Source organism: Haliaeetus leucocephalus, unplaced genomic scaffold, assembly GCF_000737465.1.
Source record: "Haliaeetus leucocephalus isolate CR32 unplaced genomic scaffold, Haliaeetus_leucocephalus-4.0 Scaffold237, whole genome shotgun sequence".
Lineage (NCBI taxonomy): Eukaryota > Metazoa > Chordata > Aves > Accipitriformes > Accipitridae > Haliaeetus > Haliaeetus leucocephalus.
The window spans coordinates 81,403-99,252 of NW_010972673.1; positions in this window are offsets into that span (position 1 = coordinate 81,403).

Here is a 17,850-nt window from a genome sequence, read left to right on the forward strand (position 1 = left end):
GCCACCACTGCTGCTCCTCTCCAGCTGGAGGCACTGGTCGGGCAGGTGCCGTCAAACGGAGACCATCGTGATGCCTGAATCCCATCAGGTGTGGACAGAGCCTGGACGGAGGCCACTCAACTCTTTTCACTTGTATTTTATGCCAAGTTCGGAACACTATAGGTATTTGCTGACTGACGTCTATGCCATTCCGTTCACAGGATTGTCCAGGTCCGTTTGATTTATATTTTGTATGCTGTACACTGCTTAAAAGATGTATCTTCTGTCTAGGCTTTTAATTTGTAAGCCGTGTAACTAGAATGTGTGAGGGGCTTACGTCCAAGAATTTCAGGATTTGCCATCAGTTTTGCACAGGGACATGGGGTAATGCCTACTTCCTTCTTCTTTTTTTTCTTTTACTCATTAAAGTCAAAACACAAATCTGTGCATTTTAAAGCAGCTTTCTGAAATTGCATGGCCATATAATCGCAATGTATCAGACTAAAAATTAAATCTAAAATTAGACATAAAAATCACAACATTACCAGTCCTGGATTTAAGGCTTATATTGCTGTGAATTTCTAGGAAAATATTTAAGAATCAATTTAAATGCTAATGAACTGGTTTGCCATAAAACCAGATAGTAGTCATACTCAGTAGCTGCATCAGAGCTATAGTATTGGTCTTTCCTTTGTCGGACTTCACTTGTGACATTATGGATGTAAATTCACTAGTGTTGCTGTGTATCGCAGACCTATGTACCACAGTTCAGCATAAAGGGACTTCCCTGAAATCCTGCAGAAACCAAGTTCTCAAAAGTCGAAATCGTGCTTGTGGACTTTGGAAATCTGATTGTAGAGCCAGAGATGAACTCATGGAATCCTGAGGAAGAGTTGAAGGCAGGAGTAGTTGTCTCCTCCCTGCCTGTACCTGGTAGCTTGCTGTGTTGCCCAGCTTTGCCTACGGGATGTCCCTTAGAGTTTGGAGACCTCAAAACAGTCCTACCCGGATCCCTCGGCAGCCCCTTTGGGTTGCACTTCTTCAGGGACCACGGCGGTGGTGTGGTTACAGTCCATTAGAGGCTATTTCCATTTAAATCAGGACCAGCTTCATTCTTGCATCTGAAAGGCACCAGGGCTGGGCCCTGGACCGTGTGATAGAGGTGACGACGAGGCAGCTCCTTTGCCCAGCACGCAACCGGTGATTTCGTTATACATTTGATGTAAAGGCCCAGCAATAGCCTTTCCTACACATTTTCTGAAGCAGCTGTGAGCAGTGCTGTACAAGCAAATGGCCCTGGGTCAGGCCGTCCACACAAACCTGGAGCATCTGCTCCATTCAGCTGGTCACTACCGACTCGTATCTGAGCTGATGGAATCTGGTTTGTTGTGCGGTTGTGTCCCATGGCCAGGCTCTCCAGTGCCAGAAGAAGGCTTGGTGTAGATTCCTGGCTGTCTTCTACCTGGCTGTTCATCTCTGTTCCATTTGCAGGCATTTCCACTTGATTACATCCATCCTAGAAAACTAAGCCATGGCCATGGGCACGCTGTCATCTACACAGCCCAGTGGTGATAGTGATCCCTCTCCCCATTTTGGCCTGCGCTGACCAGCACTCTCCCAGCAATTCCTGGACATGACGTAGGAGTCAGGCCCAGGACCATTCCCAATATACTGTGTGGGGAAAAATGAGTTGAATAACATGGGCAAGAACTGTTCTGTGCCAGGGAACATCTCCAGACACATTTAATTCATTGCTATGTTTGTAGCCACTTCCATTCAATCAAACTTGTTTGGAAACTACCTAGCAAATCCCAAAGTAATTTGGGGGAGTTGGCAGGGAAGAAAAGAGGGAGTGAAGCAGCAAATAAACATGTGTTCCAGTAGCATTTTTTGCTAAATAACTGGGCTGGAAAAAAAAGGAACATGGTAGTACCATGCCATGCAGAAGAAAGCTTCCCTCCTTGCACACGTGGATTGGGTCAAAACAGGGCAACCGCAGGCAACCACAAGCATGTTCATGCTCTGCAGAACGTGTACACAAGGGAAGGGAAGATCCAGGAATGACAAGTTGAAGGAGAGTGAGAAAGTTGCCCCAGCGGAGCTCTTGATGGAAGAAAGCTATTCGTGGTGTGTCCCCACATAGCAGAATGCACTCACTGAGACTGCTGAAATGCCACCTGGACTTTCTGCCAGAAGAGGAAACATGATTTTGAGATGCAGTTCAGCCCGAAAGAGGATGGAGTGGGAGGACAAAGACTCAAACCCTTGTTAACCTGGTGGGAATATAACCTGTAAGACCTTCTGCAGGCAGAAGGAGGGATGGGGCACCATGGCTGTTCCCCCCTCAATGTCTAGGTGAGCTCAACAGCCTCAGATGGGACTGACGTGTAGGGACACCTGCCTGCACCACTTCCGAACAATTGGAGGCTTATTTTCATCACCTCGATCGTTCATCACGTTGATTGTTAGCGGGTTTGGAATTTAAATATTAAAGGACAGCCTCAGAATTAAACAGGCAGGAACCTTAGTCCTTTTTCATTAAGAAAACATCTGGGGGCTTTTTTGGCCTTTCCCCTGAACAAGGTTTGAAAAGACAAGTTATCCTCATAAAATCTTATAAACGCCCACAAGACAATTTTGCTTTGAAGTATCAATGTGACAGGGCAAAAGCAGAACAATTTGATACTAATGATTTCAGTCACCATCCTAATGCTTCATGTTTTAAAGATCATTTTGCAATAAAGACATCATGATTTTACAGTCACATTAGAATAATAAACCGTAGCACTTATGGAGTACTTTTCCTCTAAAACATGAAATAAATTGGAGCAATAAGTGTTTTTCTCATTCCAGAGTTGGAGAAACTGAGGCCCAAGGACGTGACCTTCTCACAGCACAGCCTGGGAGTACCTCACCTGCCTCCTAGTTCTGGGGCTGCCCTTTGGGTCACGCTGTCCCTCACCTGCTAGTCCAGACAAGATGACTGATGACAACTCTCTGCAGGAGAGAGCAGACGCAGATTGATGTTCGCGCTCCCTTCCTTGTAACTTCAGGCGCTTCACTAAGACATCTCAAATAAGAGTGTTCAAACTCCCATTAGGGAAAAAATAAAAGCAGAAAGGAGAAGTGACAAGATCTATTCACAACGGACGAGATGAAGACAATTCACCAGACCTGCTAATAATCTCTGGAGGGAGGCGGAACAGCCACAGAGTTACCTTTCCCCATCCTTTTTGCTGGCACATTCTCTGTCCTTTCCTTTCCACGACAGAAGCAGCAGTGTCATCCCCAAAACGGGTGGCTGCATCTCACCCTCATCCAACAAGAGGCTCCATCGCTGGCATTCTGGTCACCATTCTGATCACAAAGACACGCAGCTGCTACGAGCACCCCGTTGAGTGCAGGGAGTGCAAAGACGGGAGGCCGCCGATATGTCAGATTTCTAATTAAGATTCACCAGCCTCCAACCTGGCTCGATTCATTATTCATCTGGAAACTTTCTTCCCTAACTTTGTTCTTTTCTTTTGCTGTCACCCACTAAGCAAAGGTATGCATTTCCCTCCCAGAAGCTCCATCGACATCTCTGCTAATATGCGGCTCAGGTTGTGACAGAAGAGAAAGAAATGGTTACAAACCAGGTCCCAGAGCACTCCTCAATATTTACAGGCATCTGACAATGACTTATCTTAGACCATCTACATTTAAACCACAGAAATGCAAATGAGGTGCTGTTTGCATTGCGAGTAGTAAGGATGGGATAGTCGTACATACGACTTCACTAGGAGAAGGGGGTTCCTCCTCCAGAAATATTTCCTTTTGGTGCTGTCCTGGCATGTCACTGTAACATACAGCCAAGAAGTCAGTTAGGAAAGGCAATACAAAAGACAGAGTGGGTTTCCTAGCTCAGAAACAGGTGTACATCGCTTAAAATTTTGGCGGAGGAAAAAGGAAAGGAAAAACTCTTTGCAGCAGTCGTTCACCATCAGAGCCTCTGCTGCGCTCTTTCGTGGCAGTTACCCAGCGAGGTGTAAGCGCTGAACTGATTTAAAAGATTGATCCAGATGAAATATTTAAGGATTCACATGATTAAATATGCAGGATTTGAAACTCGCATTTCACCCTCCACCTTTCTTCTCCCGCGTGTTGCGTGCTGGGGTTAGGGTGGAAACAGAAGGAAAAATCCCTAAACCGAAGCATTCACCAGAGGTTCTCACCATGAGATTTCAGAGGAAAGCAAGCTCGTACCGCAGGGGATGTGATCCCCGAGATGAGGTTGCGTTGCAGGGTGTGCACCGGGGAGGAAGACCACGGCCTGCCTCCCCGCTGCCCAGGGGAAGGACCCGAGGGTGCTCTCGCTGCAACCGTCGCTCTCGCTCACTGCAGCAACCCGGCCCTGGGACACTTGTTGAAAGCCGTCCAGAGCGTCAGATGGCACATCAGAGAGCAATTTCAGCCACGGGGTTGCTTCTGGTAGCAGCACTCATTGCCTGTTCAAGGTTGTCAGGCTCCCAAACTGACTTTTACTCTCTCCCAGGGAAAGTTTTTAAACTTTTTTTTTAACCACAGCAATTTTTATGCTAGGCATCGTTTGCGGATTTGGCTGGAAAGATATAGATCATCATTTCATCAAGTTCCCTGGATGTGAATCTTTGTCTTTATTTGTCTTAGCATGACTGAGGAATGCACCCAGGACTGCTCTGGGAGTAGCGGCTACCCTCAGGAATTAGAAGAAGTCCCATGAGTGTAGAGATAATTTCACTACGTCTGGGATGTGTGAGATGTGGGAGGATAGCCCCCCTCTTTGCTGCTGCTTTCTTACGTTGCTGTGTATGAAAAGTTATTTTCAAATGATGAAAGTGTTTGCCAGGAGTAGACAGGTTGTTATGAATGGCATTGCTTTTGAATTCTGCTTATAATTAGCCTCCTTCCCTATGTACTTTTTCCTTCTTTTTTTTTTTAAACTTTTTATTTTTAGGGCCTGTATCTACTACATTTCTTTCCCTTCCGTGAAAGGCTTAATAGTCCATTGCTTGATTTCCATGTTAATTAAGCACGTGTCTTCTCTCAATAACTGCCACATCCTTGCTTACTTACTATGTACTTTTATACCGTTAGCAATGATCTGATAACATTATCAGAGCAAAATACATAGAACAAGAAACCATGGGGATTAGATATCAAGAAGGACACTATAGGGACCATGTTAATTGAGGCGATCAGCAAGATTAAGATAAGTCTTGCTGCTTCCTCGTATTGGTCTTAATGACACAACGCAGAGCCCAAAGCACTTTACCTGCTGTACAATGTGGTTAAGTCGCTTTCTTCCCTAGGGTGTGTAATCTAATCTTCTAGATAAAACACTTAGCAGAGTGAAACCAGCTGGTGTTAAAAACTGTATTTCTAAGATACGGCACCTGTCTAAGGTTTTAAAAACTACTAAAAATAGTGAAGGCCAATAAAAGTTGTAATTTGGTGTGTATGTGCGTTCATACAGAGACAGAAATCTGTGCTTGTTTGTGGGGTGGGTGTGTGTGAGTGCACAGGCTGGCCTGAGCTAGGTTGATGCTGTTCCAACTTCAAGAGGGCAGTGTGCCCAGGCGATCTCCAGAGGTCTCTCTAAACAATATTTCTGTGATTTTCTGACAGAATCTGTGGGAGTGGGGGTGTTACAATTTAGCATTATCATTTTTAAAAAGGTTATGCCTGCTTTAAGAATATTAGCTTTTTTCTTTCTTTCTTTTTTTTTTTAAAAAAAAGCTTCTTTCTGCAATTAAAATGAAGGTACCTCTGCAGCAAATGATTTTGCATAAATAGGCTTTGAATAATGGAGCTGTTGTCAAGAAGAAAAAAAAATAGGCACTACCCAAATCTTTTTCAAATCAATTCTTGACAGAGTTCTTCAAACGGAGATAAACATTTCTGGTGTAATGATTTGCCACATGACCTTGCACTTGAAGTGCCAAGCAAAGTGAAAAATAACACACTCAAACAAGAAAAAGTGCTGATTTTGATTCCCAAAATAATATTTTTCTAGCTGGATCTATTTCTGCTATGGCCTAGCATGCACATACAGAGAGATAGTTAAGATTTTCCTTCAGCAATATATGACATTTCCCTCTCAACTAGATAACTGAGAGGCTATTTGGGCTCACTAAAAACACTTCTGCACATCTGGGAGCAATACAGCTCGAAAGCAATTCGGGAGGAAGGATAGGTCTTGCGGTGGAGGCAGAGGATTAAGAAGGAGAGTTCGGTTCAACTCTGCCCTGCCTGACCTCTGAGCCAGCCTCTTCTTTCCTCCGAGCTACCCATTCCTCTGGGATTATGTGGATCAGGGGCTTCCCCTTGGCCGGACACCCCCTCCCGCCTCACCAGAGCCCTCGTTTTCCATGGGTTTATAGACCAACAAGAGGAGTTTGGGAAATGAGCAGGAGGAACTGGAAGTAATCACTGATGGGAAGAAATCCGATATAACCGAAACCACCTGGAAGGCTTTGTCTGATGGCATTGGATAAAAGCATTGGATAAAACCTGCCTGGGCAGGGCACAGGCTGGAAGAGGGGAGGTGACACATCCTCCACCGTTACTGGTTTGGGGACGGCAAGCATCTCGGGAGCAGCAAACCTCCCCTGCCTGTGTGTCGGGAAACTGCTTCATAAACTGCACCCACCTACGAAACCAAATCAGTGTCCTTCGGAGAGGCAAGACCCTTTGCAGCCCCGGTCTGGGTGCAGACTGGTGTCCTCCTTCGGCACTGGGCTGCGTGGCAGGGAAAATTGTGCCGAAGCAGAAAGCACAGGCTGCCTAGGGACAGCTGCTATTACTGTCCCGACAAGCTGTGTAACTCCAACTAAGTACCACATACACGCGGTACTTAAAGAAGCTAGTTTCTCAAACTGAGAAAAGTTACAAGTGAAACTGAGTGTAAAAAATTATTAGGAAGAAGCACATATTAAATGGCCAAAAAGCCATTACTTCACAGTAAAGGAGCTGAATAATATTGGTGAAAAGCCCATTCTCTTTCAGTGGAAGAATGAAGGCAGGAATAATGAATTAAAAAGCAATATGCAACATATGGGAAAAAGGGGGAGGTAATAAAAATCCATATAAATAAGAGTTTATGAAGTGTAGAAAATTGATAAAGGATACTAAAGACATCAGAAAAAAGTCCATGGCTGGTCAGGCTTTGTTTAAGAAGCAGGGTTTCTTCAAAACTTATGAATAATAGCAGAAAAACTATCAATGCCATAGTCTCATTATTAGCTGGAGACAGCCAAGTCATTAATAATGATGAAGAAAAACCCCAAACTGTTCAACAATTATTTCTGCTGTCTATTTGGAATAATGTATTTTCTGACATATTGCTAATTAAGAAAGATATTGAACAACTTGCACTAGGGTTAACCATTTTTGGAATCTGAAGGCCCACAAAAGTGGCCCCCAAGAGTCAATGTAGGATATTTTTAGCTTGTGTATGTAAATTTTTAATAAGTCATGAAGTGATGGGGAAATTCTCAAAGGTCAGTGTCATTATTGTGTAAGAATTTCAAGACAAATGAAACCACGCAGGTAAATATAGTCCAGTTTACTTGATACCAATCCCAGGAAAAGTAATGGAGAAGTTGATGGAAGGTTTAATTAATAAAGAATTAGGAGATACAAATATAATTAGGTATTGGGTTTGCATAGCAAGGTTTTGGTAGCGGGGGGACTACAGGGGTGGCTTCTGTGAGAAGCTGCTAGAAGCTTCCCCTGTGTCCAATACAGCCAATTCTAGCTGGCTCCAAGTTGGACCTGCCAAGGCCGAGCCCATCAGCGATGGTGGTAGTGCCTCTGGGAGAACAGATTTAAGAAGGGGGGGGGGGGGAAACCCCCCAAAACTGCTGCAGAACAGCAGCCGGCGTGAGAACATGTGAGAGAACCAGCCTTGCAGCCCCCCAGGTCAGTGCAGAAGGAGGAGGAGATGCTCCAGGGGCTGGAGCAGAGATTCCCCTGCAGCCCGTGAGGAAGACCATGGTGAGGCAGGCTGGCCCCCAGCAGCCCAGGGACGTCCATGGGGGACCAGATCTCCACCTGCAGCCTGGGGACAGAAGACCCCACGCCGGAGCAGGGGGATGCCCGAAGGAGGCTGTGACCCTGTGAGAAGCCAGTGCTGGAGCAGTCTGTGCCTGAAGGACTGCAGCCCATGGGAAGAACGCATGCTGGAGAAGTTTGTGGAGGACTGTCTCCCGTGGGAGGGATCCCACGGTGGAGCAGGAGAAGAGTGAGGAGTCCTGCCCCTGAAGAGGGTAAAGCAGCAGAGACAAGGTGTGATGAACTGACCCCAACCCCCATTCCCCATCCCCCTCCACTGCTGAGGGGGAGGAGGTGGAGAAAATGGGGAGTGAAGCTGTGCCTGGGAAGAAGGGAGGGGTGGGGGAAAGGTGTTTTAAGATTTGGTTTTATTTCTTATTGCCCTACACTGATTTGATATGTAATAAATTAATTTCCATGAGTTGAGTCTGTTTTGCCCATGATGGTAATTGGTGAGTGATCTCTCCCCTTCCTTATCTCAACCCACGAGCCTTTTGTTGTACTTTCTCTCCCCTGTACAGTTGAGGAGGGGAGTGATAGAGCAGCTTTGGTGGGCACCTGGCCACTGGCCAGGGTCAGCCCACCACAAACTAATTCAGCCTTATCGAGAAAGAGGTTGTGATTTCAGACTGACCACCTGAGGTGGGAAGCATGGTTGATCGAGAGCAACCAGGCAGGACCAATCTGTTTAACACTCAAGGCTTGAACGTGCGAGACACCCAGGACCGAGGCACTAAAGACCAAAGCTCCCCTTCCCCTTGGTGGCCAAGAGAGATGCTGTAATTCCCCCCCCAGCTGTGTCCTAACCCTGCGAGGGGTGGGTAACCCCCACAGCTGGGGCCACGCAGCGATGGGAGGCGCAAAGAAAAAAGCCACGAGAGGCAGGGACAAGGAGTCTGAAATGTCCCAGGGGGACAGGAGGTGGAGGAGACTGGTGGCTCCTGGTGACACTGGCCAGGCCAGTGGATGCAAGGGGGCTGGGGCTGTAACGAAACGAAGGACACCGAGATAGGGACAGGGGGTCAGCAGGGCAGAAGGTGGGGGTGAAAGTAAGACCAACAGAAAGGCAGAGGGACAGGGAGCTTAGGGGTGGAACGAGGAACATCTGATTTCGGCAGCAAGATAATGTTGCTGGAAGAGCTGCATCCTAAGGAAGGGATGAGGCAGGGTCCCGTGGGAAGAACAGTCAGCTATTGTGCCGTGGCCCAAGGCACTGTCACATGCATGCAGTTCATGCGAAAGGCAAGCATTCGACTTTGACCACGGGTTTTTTTGTGAGCCTAGAAATATTTCAAATGGCTTTTCTCTTTTGATTTGTTGTTCTTTAATACAGAAAAGTCATTCGGGTAAATAAATAAGGTGATCACGCAGCAGCTTGCAAAGAAATAAATGAAGCCGGGGCGGGAAACAGGGCGATGTAGGCTGCTTCAGGAAGCGAGGGGAGCAACTGGGCTGCAGGTCGTTCAGTTGGCAAAGAAATACAGGACAGAAAGGAGAGAAGGATACGGGCATGCAATATAGACTTTGGAGGCTTCATCAAATGTCCTTAACCAGCTTTCATGAAATGACGAGCGTGTGACTGAATTACCCTGCTAAAGGAGTGCTCCAGCAGATTAGCGGGGAATACAATGAAGGGTCATTTTTCTCTTGGAGCTGTTGAATTCCCTCCTTTTATTGAATCCGTGAATTGCAGATTTTGCTCATCAAAGGTCCGGGTTCCTTTCGAGCTGTTTGATGATGAGCCATATTCTGCCTTGACTTCCATCCCAGGCATCCCCACCAGGTTCAATGACATCTTCTGGAGAGTAAAGCAGGACAGACATTAGCTTGGTGTTTTTAACAGTGTTGTGGCTGCTAATGAAGCATGATCCGATCTGGTACGCGTTCGGAGGCTGTCGCCAGTGTCTGCAGCGGAATAGACCATCTTTAATGTGAAGATGCAATTGATTCATCAGTATGTCACGTATACAGGAAAGTAGAACAAGTATTCTCTTTTGTTTGATTTTGTTCCCATCGAGGAGTCACTCAGATAAAACATGCAAGAAATAGTTTGGGCATTTTGGGCAATGAAAAGATTTCCTTTTCCCCTGCTCCTGCCCCACCCAAAAGTAATGGAGCTGTCTGTCTAGCTTGTTAGATAGCGTGGGCAAGTTTTAAAGACTACCATTATAAAATAAAAAAAACGGGAATTTTGCTTTTATAAGGAAGAATTGCAGAGCTGGAAATAATCCATATTTGGGACATAAATGCAAGCTGTTATGCAGATCAAAGTATCTATTTGGAGCCGAATTACTCAACAGCATCTATCTATGCCTCTTCAACACCTGCAGATTAGCAATGTAATCGTGTGGAGGTTGCTATAGCTACATCTCTAGAGCAGGTGGAGTTCTCCGTCTCTCGGAGCATTATGTTCGTTCTTTGCAAATAAACCATATAAGAGTATATTTAAAATGTCACCCTAGAGGCATCAGCCCCTGTCTCTAGCTGACACTGTCACATCAGATCTGTCCTTACCCTATTAGTCTTGATTGTTTTCTCTCGAAACAATGCCACTTCCATCTGAGCATCATGCCTTCCCCATAAATACATGTAAACAGGCACCAAGGCCTTGCCAATCCAGACCTAGCAAGGGCATAAAGCAAGTGCTGGAGTTTAAGCTGAGGAGGACCGCTCCAGTTTACCTAGCAGGGTTGATGGCATGTAAGACCGTAAGCTGGAGCTGGATACAGCACGTAGCAAAACTACCAGCCTTCGGCAACAACGCTTTCCAGGGTCTGGCTGAATGCTCGGACTGCGGCCAGGCAGCGGGAGTGCTGGTTGTGATGGTTTTCAGCTGGTTGTTTGCCTAAGTCTCTTCCCAAACAAGGGCTCTGCTCACTTTTTTGCATCAAATACATCAGCCTTCTTGTTTGGGCTCCCCCGCTGTTTACTATAGCAAAGGGCTGCCCAGATGAACTTTCCTTCTAGCTGGCTGTCTGCAGTGACTGGCATATGCTGTAACCCTTAACCCTCTGCCAGTCAAGCCCACAACATGCTAACCTGTGTGAAAACTCAATAGCAATCCCTGTACAAAAAGCTGATAGCCTAAAAGAAAAGCCCTGACAAGTAGAAAAAAAAACAGACAAGAAGCTAAGGAGAGAAAGTACCAAAGAGCAGATAAAAAACAAATCAGGATGCTTTGACTTGTCTAATTTTGTCATTCTCCTTGTTTGTTTTTTGCTCTAGCTCTGCATCAAGTGCAAGCTTTTCATTCCACAGTGAAGGCAGGTAAGGAGAGGTTTCTTACTATTTCTTAATAAAAATTGTCAACAACAACAACAACAGAAGATGTTTTCCCTCCCTGGCAAATTTTAATTTCTACACTAGAAAGCTGAATATCAGAAAATGCTCCAAACATAGCAATACTTCAACAGCTTTTCAGTAGAAAGCCCCAGTCTTCCCCAGAAACAGATGCTTTTGAAAGGGTATTTAGCAAAAAAGTAGAATTTTTTGCCAAGCAGTAGAATGACCAACTTCATTCTCAGCACTGCCCTGTTTCCACTTATTCCTTTTCCCTATAGTTTGTTTTTGTCCTGTAAGTTGTGTCTCTGATACATTGACTCTTTAACTTTTTCCAGATTCCTGAAAATGCTCTTCGGAGCCTGCTAACTTTTGTCTGCCCCAAAAAGCAGTGCTGTAAAATTTATTTCCATAAATTCAGGCAGATAAAATTATGTTGCTTTGAGACAAATCCATCTTCAGGTCAATTGGTGCATCACATGTCACGACTGTATTTCTCTCTCTGTCTTTGGACTGTCACTTTTCAGGCAGTTTCTTCTATATGTTCTCCACACTGCTGGTACCAATGACAAAAACGATGAGGCCACTCATTACGAGAGAGGCTGTTTAGTGACCGGTCTTTTCCCTTATTTCAGGGATGGCTGTTGAAAAAGGTGAGCCAGGCAAAGGTGGCGCAGAGGAAGTCACATCAGCCTTGCTTTTCTTTTCTTCTGATGCGGTCTTAGTAATAGCCAGCAATCAAAACGTCACCAAAAGCAGTAACGTACGTTCTGGGTTTGAAAAGGGCGTGGGTTTAAAGCACAGATGTGAAGCCAGCTACAGCGCCGTGTGTTGCAAGAGACGGCTCCTCCAATCTAGGTGCTGAATTCTCGTCAGCACCGAGCCACAACAGAGCGGGAATTAAGCCTTGGTAAACGTACAGCTTGGGGAAGGTGTGCCCAATGGACAGCTATGAAAATGGATTAATTTGTTTTTTTCAAGCTTCAAGACCGGAATTAGGGGTTTTTTGCTTTCTGAGCTGTTTTTTCTCTAAGGCCTATTATAATTTGTAAACTGTTAATTTTGTGCTACACCAAATTAAGAGTAACACTTGTTCATTATTTAGCTGCCAGGAACCTGAGTTTTCTTTCTGTGATCTGCCTGGCAAACAAAAGGCGCACACAAATTCACTGTACACACGCACACATGACCAAGGTTTTCAAAAGCAGCTGCCAACGTGGGAGACTGTGATTTCCCCACCCTGAGGCTCCCGCAGTGGGCTTCCTTCCCTGAAAGCGAGCCTTCTTTAAGACATCTCCAATCGAGCAAATAGAATTTTACATATACCCCATATCATTAGTCATTTTTTGAAGCAACCAACCCTAACCATCAAAAAAACCCAAAGAACGTGGTCCATCGGTGGGAGAGCGGTCCCGCGCTCCCCCGGTGCATCCACCACCGGCTGCTGGCGGGAGCCTCGGGTACCCTGGCCGGCATCTCGCTGCCGGTACTGATGCGCCCGGTCATTCCAAGGCCAAAGAGCTGCGGCGGGTCGCCCACAATTCACGGCACAGCTTCCTCTCTATTCCCATTGCTATGGAAATTGTTTCTCGAGGCAGCCCTAATTTTCCTTTCATCAATCAATTAGGGGCAGGCTTTGCACTGGGTTGTCTGTTGCACTGCTCCGTTTGATATTATTTTCTCTATGACAAATTAACCACAGCTGGACCTGTCTTGAATTGCTAAGGATGCTCTTGTATAAAGTGAAGGAAAAAAAAGGGAAAAAAAAAGACATAGTAAGCATAAGAAGCAGGAATAAATTGATATTTTGAAGGGGAAGGAGTGGAAATAGCACGACCTGACAGCTGCCCGGGGAAGAGGATGTCCTCTGATTGCCCGTCTGGTCGGGTCGCACCATCTTCCAGGGTCAGGCAGGCTAACAGTGTGGTGCAAAATCCATAGCTCTTGAGTGTATTAGTGGCGACACTCCTTGTTATGCTGAGCTATGTAACCAGCCAGGAGCTTTCTGGAAAAGTCCAGTAATGAGGCTCTCCCTTATCCCTTTACCACAGACTCAGTCAAGCCAAGACTCCTGTGTTCTACGCAGGGATATGTCCTCTCAGGGAATAAGAAAAGGGGAAAAAGAAAAAAAAAAAAGTTCTTTCTTTGCTACTATAACAATCTGGTACCAAGAGCTTTGAAATTCTCACATCATGTGCTCCTTTAGTTCAAACAAACTTATTTTACATTTTCCCTCTGCCTTTCCCCCACCTTCTATGCTTCATTGCTGCAACAGTCTCCCGTAACACATTAACAGATTAAAAATAACCTTCTGCCACCCTTCATCTACTTTTGCCAATTTAACACTAGACAAACTACCCTAGGCACTGCGGAGTAGAGGAAGCAATGTGTGCACGTGTGCGTGCATATGGGCTCTGACCTAAGGGGAACAATTCTGAGAGCAAGAGGCAAAAGGTTATTTTTATTTCCAAGATGTCTGGATTTGCAACCCCCTTTTCTGCTGCTTTTTTCCCTCTTCTGCTAAGACAATCAGCCAAAGGTCCAGAAAAGTAATAATTACAGTTATTGTGTGACAGGAACAATGACTCATGAACAACAGGATGCAAAAGAACCAAAACCCCGTCAATGCATTCATCTTTCCTGAAGCGATCAGGTCCTAATGATTAGAGCTGAGCGAGCAGCAGGGAGAGCTACGCGCAGAGAAGCAGAGCAGTGTGAAACAGAGATGTTTCTTGAAGAGTTGTGGGAGCAGGGCTATTAACTGCCAACTTGTGACCCCCGCCTCCACATGGAGTATTTTGGGAGGACCTTTGACTCGCCAGCGTCAGCAAGGGAGTGAGCGTGGCACCATGTGCAGAAGCAGGTATTAAAGCAAGCGCATCTTGTGTGCTGGCTCTACGTGTCTGCGAGGAAAGGCGTAAGGAATCCAGGGAACACAGGGGCTTGGAAACGCATCTTAATATCATCTTAAAGTAACTGCAACACCCGTATGAGCAGGAGGAGGTTGGACAGGAGCAAAAAAACCTGCAGGGTGTGGGGGAAAGAGCAGCTGGGAGCTGTGTCCTCTGCCCACCCAATGGCTCAGGGCACCTGAGGTCCAGGAAAATTGGGCAAAAGCAACCCCAGCACCCTGCTGGCACACGACACTCACCTGTAGAAAGGACCACGTAGCTGGGCGATTACCATCCCAGCTGACAGTCACCACTGGTTTTCTCCTATTATACATCTCAGTATTCACACAAAATATTTTGTGTAGCAACTTAAGATACAAATCCCTTTAGCAAGGATTGGGAGCAGGTTTTTCTCAACCGTTTAATAATTTGCTTCAAAGATCATTTGTGCTGGTTATTAAGCGGTGTTAAGCAGGTTCAATCAATCTAGCAACTGGGCTAGGTGGCAAATTATAGAAATTTCTGGGTAACCTGAGCTGACACAAAATCTGTTTCCCCATTGTGCTCCCTTGAGCACATGCAAAAATCAATAGCTCAGAAAGCCCTTCAATGCCTCTGTCCCCACGTGAACTCAATTTTTTTCCCAGCTGCTACTCATTTACCTACCAAGCCAGCCAGATGCTTTCCTGAGGATCGCTGCCAATGTTGCATCATCGAAGGTGAACTGATGTCAAGACACCGCAGAGTACATTCTGAGAGACTGAGCTTATTCAGGAACCATGGTTTGTTTCCCCGGATCTTCACACACATCCGTACTTATTCACCCATGCACTTAACGCTAAAGGACCAGCTGTTATATATAGGGAGAACCATCTCCTCAAACTGATGCATCCTATCTGCTTTCCCCAGACCACACCTTTTGCCTCCCTCTCTCTGTCAGCTGCACCAAATTTCGGGGCAGACCAAAAAACCCTATTTATTTGGAGCTACCCAAGAACTGAACTTGATCAAAAAGGCATGCCTGCCAAACCTGTAAAGGGTTTGGAGGATTGCTTTCTCCTCTGACTTCATACAGAACTGTTCATTGCATGTGGAAAAACATAACATCTTGTTAGACAAGTCCTGGAGCGCTCTACTCTCTCGTGCTGCTGCATGGCTGCATCGCTGACATAAATCAAGGACCCTAAGCTGATCTAATGTCTGTCTTATTTACTCTACAGAGTTTTTAATGATATATTTAGGATTGTTGGGTTTTTTCCCTTCGTCTGAATTTGAAAACAGTTCCTGGCAGTGGCATATTAAACAAAAACTTTGAGATTGATGGACTTGGTTGGTTTTGTGTGGGAAGGTAGAGGACATTTCAGCTCTGACAATTGTACTTTAGATCCCCTACTTAGTCAGTAATTTTCTTTAAGATTTAAATACTCTCCGGGATGGAATTAAAATTGTACTTTTCAAATTTAGTGCACATTAGGTCTTGTAAATTATCTGGTGGTACGCTAGCTTGGGGAAAATGCTCATTAATATCTGTTATTTTCTTACCATCAATAATTCTTAAGGCCTGTTCCAGAAATACTTTGGGTAAAATGCTTAGTGGCAATTTCCTCAGAGCACTTAGGATCATTAGGGTGGCAACAGAAAACAGTTATAGCCTTGGCTTTTTTTGATTTGCTCTGCCAAATCATTTAGCAAAAAATATCAGCATCAGGCTTGGAGCAGTCGTCTCCCATTCCCCTGCTCTGCAGATCTGAACCAATAACTCCCATGTTTCCTGCATGTTAGGGACCAATTATTTTGTGTTATTTTACGTTCTTTTAAAATTAAGCCTTTCCCTTTGTGCATGAAAATTTCGACATTATATTTCTCAGCTTTCAGCATTACTGAGCAACAACTAGAGTTACCGGCAGCGCTGCTTCAGACAGCCCCACTCGTAGGCAGAAGGTGGGGATGGAGCTCCCTGCGTGTTACCGTGGGAGGCAGGCGGCCGTCGTGGAATGGAGAAGACCTTGCCCACCGTCCCACCGCTTCCCTGTGCAGGTAAATCCTTCAGCTTGACTGGACCCAGCAGAAACCTGCTCTCCATGCCCACACGGATCACACTGGAGTCTTGGGGTTTAATTCTCCTGGATAAACCAGAGGTTTCCTCCTGGTGGGCACTCTCGTGGTCTCTTTCTCCAGCAAGCAGGCTCAAATCGGAAAACTTGCCACTGGTTGGGGGGTTTAGGTGACTGGTACTGGGGTCCTGGGGTACTGGAGAGCTGGATGATGAAATGACTGGTCCTTGGCTCTCTACAGTCTCCTGCTGCTTCCTCTCTGAAATAATGACATCCACTTACTTATCTAACCACGGGCTAACTTTCTGTCTGTTTTCTCTAAGCCGTTGTGGGTTTTGTTTCCAGTAGGCGTATTACTTGATTAATGATCTTTCTGTTAACACTTGCTCATATTCCATATGGGATCTTCTTGGGTTATCTAAATGCACAAAATACTTAAACCAATCTTTTTTTTCTCAGCTAAACTCTGTTTTTAATAGCACAATATATTTCTCCCCCTTCCAAAGAAAAAAGAGCATTTTCTAGCTTGTCCAAACTCACACTGAATGTTACTTGTGATTCATGTTGTCATCTCATGCAGCATTCCAAGAAAACAGAGCATGGACAGGCTCTGTCAGGAAGTGTTTTGTAATGTATTTGTCATTTCTTTTCTGTCTAGATTAGGGGCTAAATTTTGTGATGCTAGATGAATTTGTAGACCCCCATCTCTCTGAAATCACACCAGCTATTCAAAAGAGGGAGGCTGCTTTTCTTTCAGCCAATGATAATAGCACTTTCCTGAATGCAAGTCGAAAAATATTTACATCAGTATAAATAAGCAGTGTGTAACTATAAATAAAGAACACAGGTAATAAAATGTTATCATTGAAGTTGAAATTAAAATTGAATCCTGCCAAGCCCTAAACATAGATCACGACAGAAAAATCCAATATACTTTTTTTTTTTTTTCCTTTGGAGGTGCTGTAATTACAGACTGGGTGAAGGAAAAAAAAGATTATACGGCAGACATAATTTGTAATGATTTCAGTAACATTTCTGGTGTAATGCCGTGAAAAGAATGACTACTTCTGCATGGCATCTGCACGTGCATCTCTATCACCCCCACCGAGAGGTGCCATCCGCAGCGTTTACCTTTTGACCCGAGTGATGACACGGGCTGTACGACCACAGGTCTGTTTCCGAAGAGGATGCACCGGTGTCCGCTGGATGATTCCTGCCAGGGCTACCCCTGACCCTGACCCCCTGCAGCCTGCTCCCCCCCTACCTGGGAGAGTCCCCTGATACAAGACCCAAAGAGAAATTGGGAAGAAGTTTCCAAACCTGGGGAGAAGCCCCATGTCACCAACAGCTAGGTGACAGCTTGCAGACCGTGATGACAGGGGGTTGCGGCACGGGGACGCCCCTCGGTAGGGTCCTACCTGCTGCCCATGCCCCCCCACCATCGCCATCTGACCTGCCGCAGCTAAGAGATGCCTCTCCCCAAACTACAAGCCATCCCAGGACGCTAGATTTTGGCACAGCTCCCACTTGCCCTCCCCATCTCTAGACCAGGAGAGCGGGGCTCCGCTCCTTTC